The sequence below is a fragment of the Crocuta crocuta genome, unplaced genomic scaffold (assembly GCF_008692635.1).
Source record: "Crocuta crocuta isolate KB4526 unplaced genomic scaffold, BGI_CrCroc_1.0 scaffold290, whole genome shotgun sequence".
In the NCBI taxonomy this organism is placed as follows: Eukaryota; Metazoa; Chordata; class Mammalia; order Carnivora; family Hyaenidae; genus Crocuta; species Crocuta crocuta.
Window position 1 is genome coordinate 6,941,514 of NW_027527429.1, and position 6,936 is coordinate 6,948,449.

The 6,936-nt window shown below is 36.4% G+C and overlaps 2 protein-coding genes across 8 annotated transcripts in view; one reads left to right on the forward strand and one right to left on the reverse strand.

Annotated features, from left to right (window-relative positions):
* GIGYF2 (GRB10 interacting GYF protein 2) overlaps window positions 1-6,936 on the reverse strand; it is a 137,248-nt gene that overhangs the window by 58,861 nt on the left and 71,451 nt on the right. The window lies entirely within an intron of this gene.
* KCNJ13 (potassium inwardly rectifying channel subfamily J member 13) overlaps window positions 4,803-6,936 on the forward strand; it is an 8,826-nt gene continuing 6,692 nt past the window's right edge. Inside the window, exon 1 of the mRNA XM_077757868.1 lies at window positions 4,803-4,879. The gene's annotated coding sequence lies outside the window, so the exon portion shown is untranslated. The remainder of the gene's footprint in view (window positions 4,880-6,936) is intronic.

Genomic DNA, 6,936 nt, shown 5'->3' on the forward strand with positions numbered 1-6,936 from the left:
TTTAACCGGTTTGTTTTACTCAAACCTCTAGCACACATTAACATGAGTGCCTCCTCTATGGACAAATACAATTAAAGATGTAGGATTAAAAATAAACAAGAGACTTAAACATAGCACCTACCCACCAGGTCCAGGGACACACATGTAAACCTGATTAGTACAGTTGAAAAATTGCATCTAATCCTTGTAATACCAAGAGTTAAGTTAAACATCATCATCTCTATTGTTCTTATGAGGAACGGGATAGCTGTAGGGGTTTCCCAAGGTCACATAGCTGAGTGGTGCCCAAATTAGAAATAAAACATAGGTTTACTCATTTATGTGAATAAGTCATAAGTGGGTTTACTCACAAACTTAACCTATCAGAAGCAGCAAAAATTCTAGAAAAACTAACGCAGAAAGTGGAAGCTCTGGGATCAAAGTCTAAGAAACTCTAAAAGGGCAACTTTTGGTACAGCTTGGAGACAAAGACTAACAACATCTCTAAAACGGAAAGATGGAACTAAATGTATTAATCTTCTAGCAGGAATGATGCCAAAATGTATATCCCTGAAAAAATGTTATGACCAATTCCTTCAATATAAAAATTTTACTCTAGAAATTATTTTGAAAAGAAAAAAAAAATGACCTCAAGCACCCTTTAATAAATATACATTTCTAGAGCACCTGGCTGGCTTAGTCAGTAGAGTATGTGCCTCTTGATCAAGGGGGTTATGAGTTCAACCCCCATGTTGGGGTATGGAATTTACTTAAAAATAAAAATCTAAAAAAAAATTATCTATATAATGCACATACTATTCCAATTACTACTAATACAATTAATAATTACACTGCATGCAAGAATTGCTCTAAAACATTAAAATAATTAATCTCTTATAATCTAAATGATTACAGAGGGTTTGCACTTGTGTAGATCTGGGTGGGGAGTGAAAGTGTCAAAGAGAATTTCATCTCTATAATTTGTTTTAAAAAAAACACATACATTTGTGTATTCCTGATGTAATTTAAAATAAAAGCTAAAGATTAAAAGTCATTCCTGGGCAGCTTAGAGAGTGATACCTAAAGTTCCTTTCATGTCCACAAACTCCAGAAGTCTACAGGGGCCAGTGAGGACATTCACAAGGCCTTCCCTAGCATTTCAAGCCAAAGACTTTCTCCTCCTTCCTAACATCAGCACCACAATACAGCTGAGTAACCACATATTTTAGTTAACTTCATCTTAAAATCTCAACAGACTAACTTGTGAACAAGAGTTAGATGTAAATGTAATTGAATAATTTATAAATTTAATGCCTGACCCAAATATTCCTAACCTACAGTTAACACGTGAACGTGGAGGCTATGAATCCTTGAATTAGAAGCATATTATTATGCTGGCATGTTTTCTTTAATCAGGGAAAAGGATCTAGGTTTTTGTAAGAGTCTTAAAGGTATCTGTGACCTCCAAAGGATAAAGAAACACAAATCTAAAATGCATTTTCTTCTAGTCAATATAGCAAACATGACTGTTCCACAACCAAAGTATACTATCTCTATAACACATGTTACAGTGTTATGTTCTTACATCAACAGTAACTGGAGATGTATAAAAGGTGCTAAACTGCAAATGTACTACATACATAAACATTTTGTCAACAGCAGTAAATACTTGGTTGTTTCTGACTTACTACGTTAAGTCTAAACAGGACTCTTCTAAGAAAAAAATTAAATTAAAATGTAATATTGGTTTTAGTCTGGTCTAATTGAGTAGACTTCCTAAGGAGAAAGAGCAGTAAAAGGGCACCTGTGTGCATGTTTGACTCACAGCCAAAAATGGTGTTTATGGAAAACTTCAGATGGAGCAAAGAGGCACTCAGCCAATAAAATCTACAGCTGTGAGACTTGGAACTTACAAGTGCCCAAACTCCAAAAGCAAAAATGGAATTATGGGACAGACTTTGAAGCTTGTTTATGCGCAAATTTTTCTAGTAAGAAACTTTGTATTCCTCTATTCAGATATATATTCTCTGATCAACACTGAAAATATTTTCTAACACCAGAGAAAATAGCAAAAGGAAATCCCATCCAGGTGTTGATATTTACTCCCCCACCCCCACAGTTAATTGTAAACAAACTCAAGATGGCTAGGACAGAGAAGTTTAAAATCTTTTTTATCCAGAGATTTGTAGCTTTTCTGCCATCCTAACCCCTAAGGGATTAGCAATCTGCTCTACTCAGTAATACTGGTCCTTAAAACACAGCAGCTCCTGGCTAGGAGAGACTGGAGGGGCTAAAGCATATCAAAATCTCTTTGAAAAAGTATCTCTTGTGATTTGAATATGCCCCATATCCCTACATGCTCAGCTGTCTGCTGGTATACACCCAGACACTGCCTCAAATCTCTGGGAAGACAACAATCAGGAGATTGGCTTGAAACAACTGGAAAAGCACGGGGCATCTTCTAAAGAAAGCTAAGTGTACTATGTAAGAAAGAACCTAAGAAACCCGGGCTAAAGTTTTAAAGTTCAGAGATTATCCACGTACACACAGGAGGACACTACATTTCGACTAAAGCTTTTGTTATTCCCAAGTACAAATTGGTACAGTTATGGACTGTATACTGGATTACTTTAGCCAGAAAGAAAAGCAAACACCGTTAGGGACAGAGAACTGAATTTAGTAAAGAATAACAGGGGCGCTTGGATAGTTCAGTCGGTTAAGCATCCAACTTCAGCTCAGGTCATGATCTCATAGCTCGTGGTCTCAAGCCCTGTGTCCGGTTCTGTGCTGACAGCTCAGAGCCTGGAGCCTGCTTCAGAGTCTGTGTCTCCCTCTGTCTCTGCCCCTTCCTGCTTGTGCTCTGTCTCTTTCCGTCTCCCAAAAATAAACATTAAAAAAGAATAATGTATCTGTCCTTGGCACCTTGCTTAATCATTGTAAGTTTCCCACAAAAAAAAATAAATGAATAGATATGTAGCATTCATGTTCATTCATAGAGGAGATGTTTTAGAGCTGTCTCCAACTGAATTCAGTAACTCTATTTAGATGGAAGGGCCCGTGTATTTTGGGGTAAAGTTGACATACCACCTATGCCAGCATCAGTTTCATCTCAGTTGACTAGGCAACCTCAAGTACACACGAACTGAACTGCTCAGGATGTTATAATGGGAGTACCATGCTCCTGAGGAGACCCTCCAAAGCTGGCCTACAATATCCACACAATGAGCAATGAGCAATCATGGTCTACAGACCACAGCAAGACTTCCAAACTGCAGAAACACAGAAACCAGAACACTTCTTCACTTGACACATTCTGCCAAATCATTTTTGCCTTCATACATTCTGAAACAGTATGTTATGGAAAGAGGCTTCTAAGTTTGGTTAAAATCCTTCACCATAAAGCTTACTATGTGGATGCAAGACACACAGGAGTGGCAGATATACTCCTGTACTTTCTGAAAGGCACTGTTACATCTGGCTTTTTCTCTCCCATCAGTCAACTGTCGACTGATACAAAAAAAAATTCCTACCAGTGTGTGTAGGGAATGAGCATCACATCACAAGCCCCTACTTTATGCTTCTACCTTCTCTAGTTCTAAAGGTCAAAGTTTCCAGTGCTGTGTCTGAACTTGTATTGAAATGTTTGTCATTAATAAAACAAAGAAGGAATTAATACTTTAAAAAAAAAAAATGGTGGGGGGAGGGGAAGGAATCTACAAAGGCGGATTTCACCTTCTAAGTAGCGTTATATTGGTCTACATTAATAATTTTCCCAGCAGGCCTTCCATGATTTTACTTTGAACAATCACAGCCTTTGTTTCTCAGATCCTCTTACATGTGACATTTGATCAAAGTTTTTAAATCAGCAGCTAACAGAGGTAGAGAAAAGTACTGCTCAGTAAAGGCATTACACAAAGCCACCCTACAGCTTTTTCAAGGTTGCTACAAGCAGGATCACAGACATTTTCTACCTAAACACTATTTAGAAGATTAAGTTTTCTGTACCCTGAACGCTACATTTTATGACACATTACTTTATGCTTCTCAGGAAATCATCCCCTAAACATTACTAAAGCATGCCTTAAGAAAATTCTTCAGCTCCCTCTCATAGGTGTGTTTTTTAACGATAAGTGCCAGGTACCAAACAATTAAGTTTATTCTTATTCAAGATCTCCACACATTGCCTTAAAAAAAATAAGGGAAAAAAAAAAAGAGCCTGCCTCCTTGCCCCTCTCCCGTCCCCCCAAATTCAAGTAACTAAATTACCTGTATTACCCAGTTCTAGAATTAGTGGTAGCCATTCTAGTGAGATGGAATATGAAAAGAAAACCAATAAAGTCAATTCATTAATTCATGCCTAAAAGTCCTTATCCAAGGAAATCTTCCCCAAAGAAATGGAGGGGAAAAAAAGAATAGTAAAGGAAGTATCTCACACTTCAACATGCTATATAAGGAAAGACGGCTGAAAAGAAACCTTGCAGGGAATTTTATCCCTTTGAACTTTCAAATAAACTCTTAAGTAAGATTATGCAAACTTACTAAAGACCGGTCCTGATTAGAGGGAAAAAATGCACCCCTTCTCCAAGTCAGTTCTGGAGTCTTTCTCCAGAATTGTTAAGGTTTGTGTTGGGTAAAGAAAGACCTCCTAACAAACCAGCATTCTTTTCCACATGATCAGAGCTAATTGGCCCCCCTGCGGACCAAGTGACCAATCACATCAGCTTCAGCTCAAAGTAGCCCCCACGACATTAAAAACAGAGGAATGTGAACTGTAAATCCAGTCCAAGAAGAGAACCTACAAGCTAGACTTGGAGATTAAAGTTACCTTACCAAAAAGACAGACTCCACAAGTTTTCTCAAGACCTACCTGTGCACATAAGCTGACCCAGCAAAAGAACTGGTGAGTACATGAAATAATATTCATTATTTCTTTCCTTAAAGGGAACAGAGAAAGAAACTTGAGTGGCAAGTGGGAACAGAGCTAGATACTGCCAACAGGTTTTTTTAAAAACAAAGATATTACCTACAGGGTCATACATTAAGGTTTTTTATTCTTTTTCCTTAAACTTTAGAAATGGATAATAGCCCTACTGAAAGCATTACTGAAAATTTTGTTTTCTTAAATGTATACTAATTCTCTATTATAACATAAAAATGAGTAGAAGGGAAAGGCTCTAGAAAAAAAGTCAGTTGCTTTTAAATAAATATATAGATAGATTTCTTTTGGAAGGGATTTTAACCCAAATGAGCCTACAGAAACAAATGACCAAAAAAACCTTTTTTTTAATTCATGAAAAAGTGATGAATATCTATCTAATTTTCAATGTGTTTTTAAGCATGGAATTAGTACTGAAATTAGTAGATTCTTCTACAAATAAGAAATTAAAACATACAAGAATCTCTGAGCTTATATAAGAGAGTTAAAACACACACAGTTTGCCCTGATTATTAGAGGGAAGAAGAGATGACATGACTCTATACAATCAACATTCACACCAGATGTGAAAAAAAATAGCAATATTGTGATCATTTAACATTTGTAGTTACAGCCTATTATCTCAACTATTTAATATGAACTATATATACTACTACCTTACAATCTGGCAATAGAAGACATAATTTTAAATGCTACAACATTAATGAATCAATTCTGACAGCCCTGAAGCATCCAAACTATCATTTTTATAAAGTAGTATTTTTTCCACCAAAGTTTATTTTGTTTTTTTAATTTTGTTTATGTTTTTATTTATTTCTGAGAGAGAGAGAGAGAGAGAGAGAGAGAGAGAGAGGCCGCGCACGCGCGAGTGGAGGGTGTCAGAGAGAGGGAGACACAGAATCCAAAGACAGGCTCCAGGCTCTGAGCTGGCTGCCAGCACAGAGCCTGATGCGGGGCTCAAACCCACAAACCGTGAGATCATGAACTGAGGTGAAGTCGGATGCTTAACCAACTGAGCCACCCAGGCACCCCTCCACCAAAGTTTATAAATGGCCAAATATTTTACAGCCCACACATGGAGATATAAACAAACCTTCCCAGGCTTCAATTGTATTGTCTACTGGGATCAGTTAATTAGAATCATATAACTACAAACCAAGACAAATACATTCAAAGAGTATTTGTACACCTGTAGGGATATGAAAATTACTTGGAAATAGTATAAACATAAGGTCTGTCCGTCAGTAATTCTTTTAAATCTGATGGAGAGATAATCTACATACATCGGCAACAATAATATAATTTTTTAAAGCACCATACAGATGTAAAACCACGAGAAAAGGAAAAAAATCATCTAAGAAACCTAGGTCAGTTGAAGGAAGCAGAAATAAGTGTAAACTTGCAGAGTTTTATGAGATCACATTAATTCCCTCTTGTCTTTTTTTTTTTTTTTTTTTTTATATTAAGTATAAGGTTACAAAATGTAAGGTTTTATTTGTATCTATTACCCAAACCATTAAATTGTCTTTAATTTCGTCATTGTCTTGGCGGTCCAGTGCACAAAGGACTGATAGGGAAACCCTCCCTCTAACCAGTCAGGCACTCTAACCCAGGATTGAGACTGTCCCATCAAGTAGTATGTGAAGTCAAATCTTCGTACTCTTCCAGACCAAACAATGAAATGGATTCATTCATTTAAAATTCTATAAATCTGTAAGTGAAAAGATAGACAACTGTCAGCAGTTGCTTTTTAAAAAGGTCACTATAATAAGTACTACATAGTACGATATTAATTTATAGCAGGAAATCATATCTTGTAAACTGTATATAAAACACTGTTTTATGGTGCAATCATTTGTCAAACTTTTGTCTGTTACATTGTTTTTAGAGTGTGCGCATTCTTCTCAGACCTAAGAACATCACTGTAAAATCTGCTGAAAACTATTTATAGGTTTTATTTGCACAAGACTTAGTTTGAAATTTTTGGAAGCTCCTATTGAACATGCTTAAACATCTGTAAA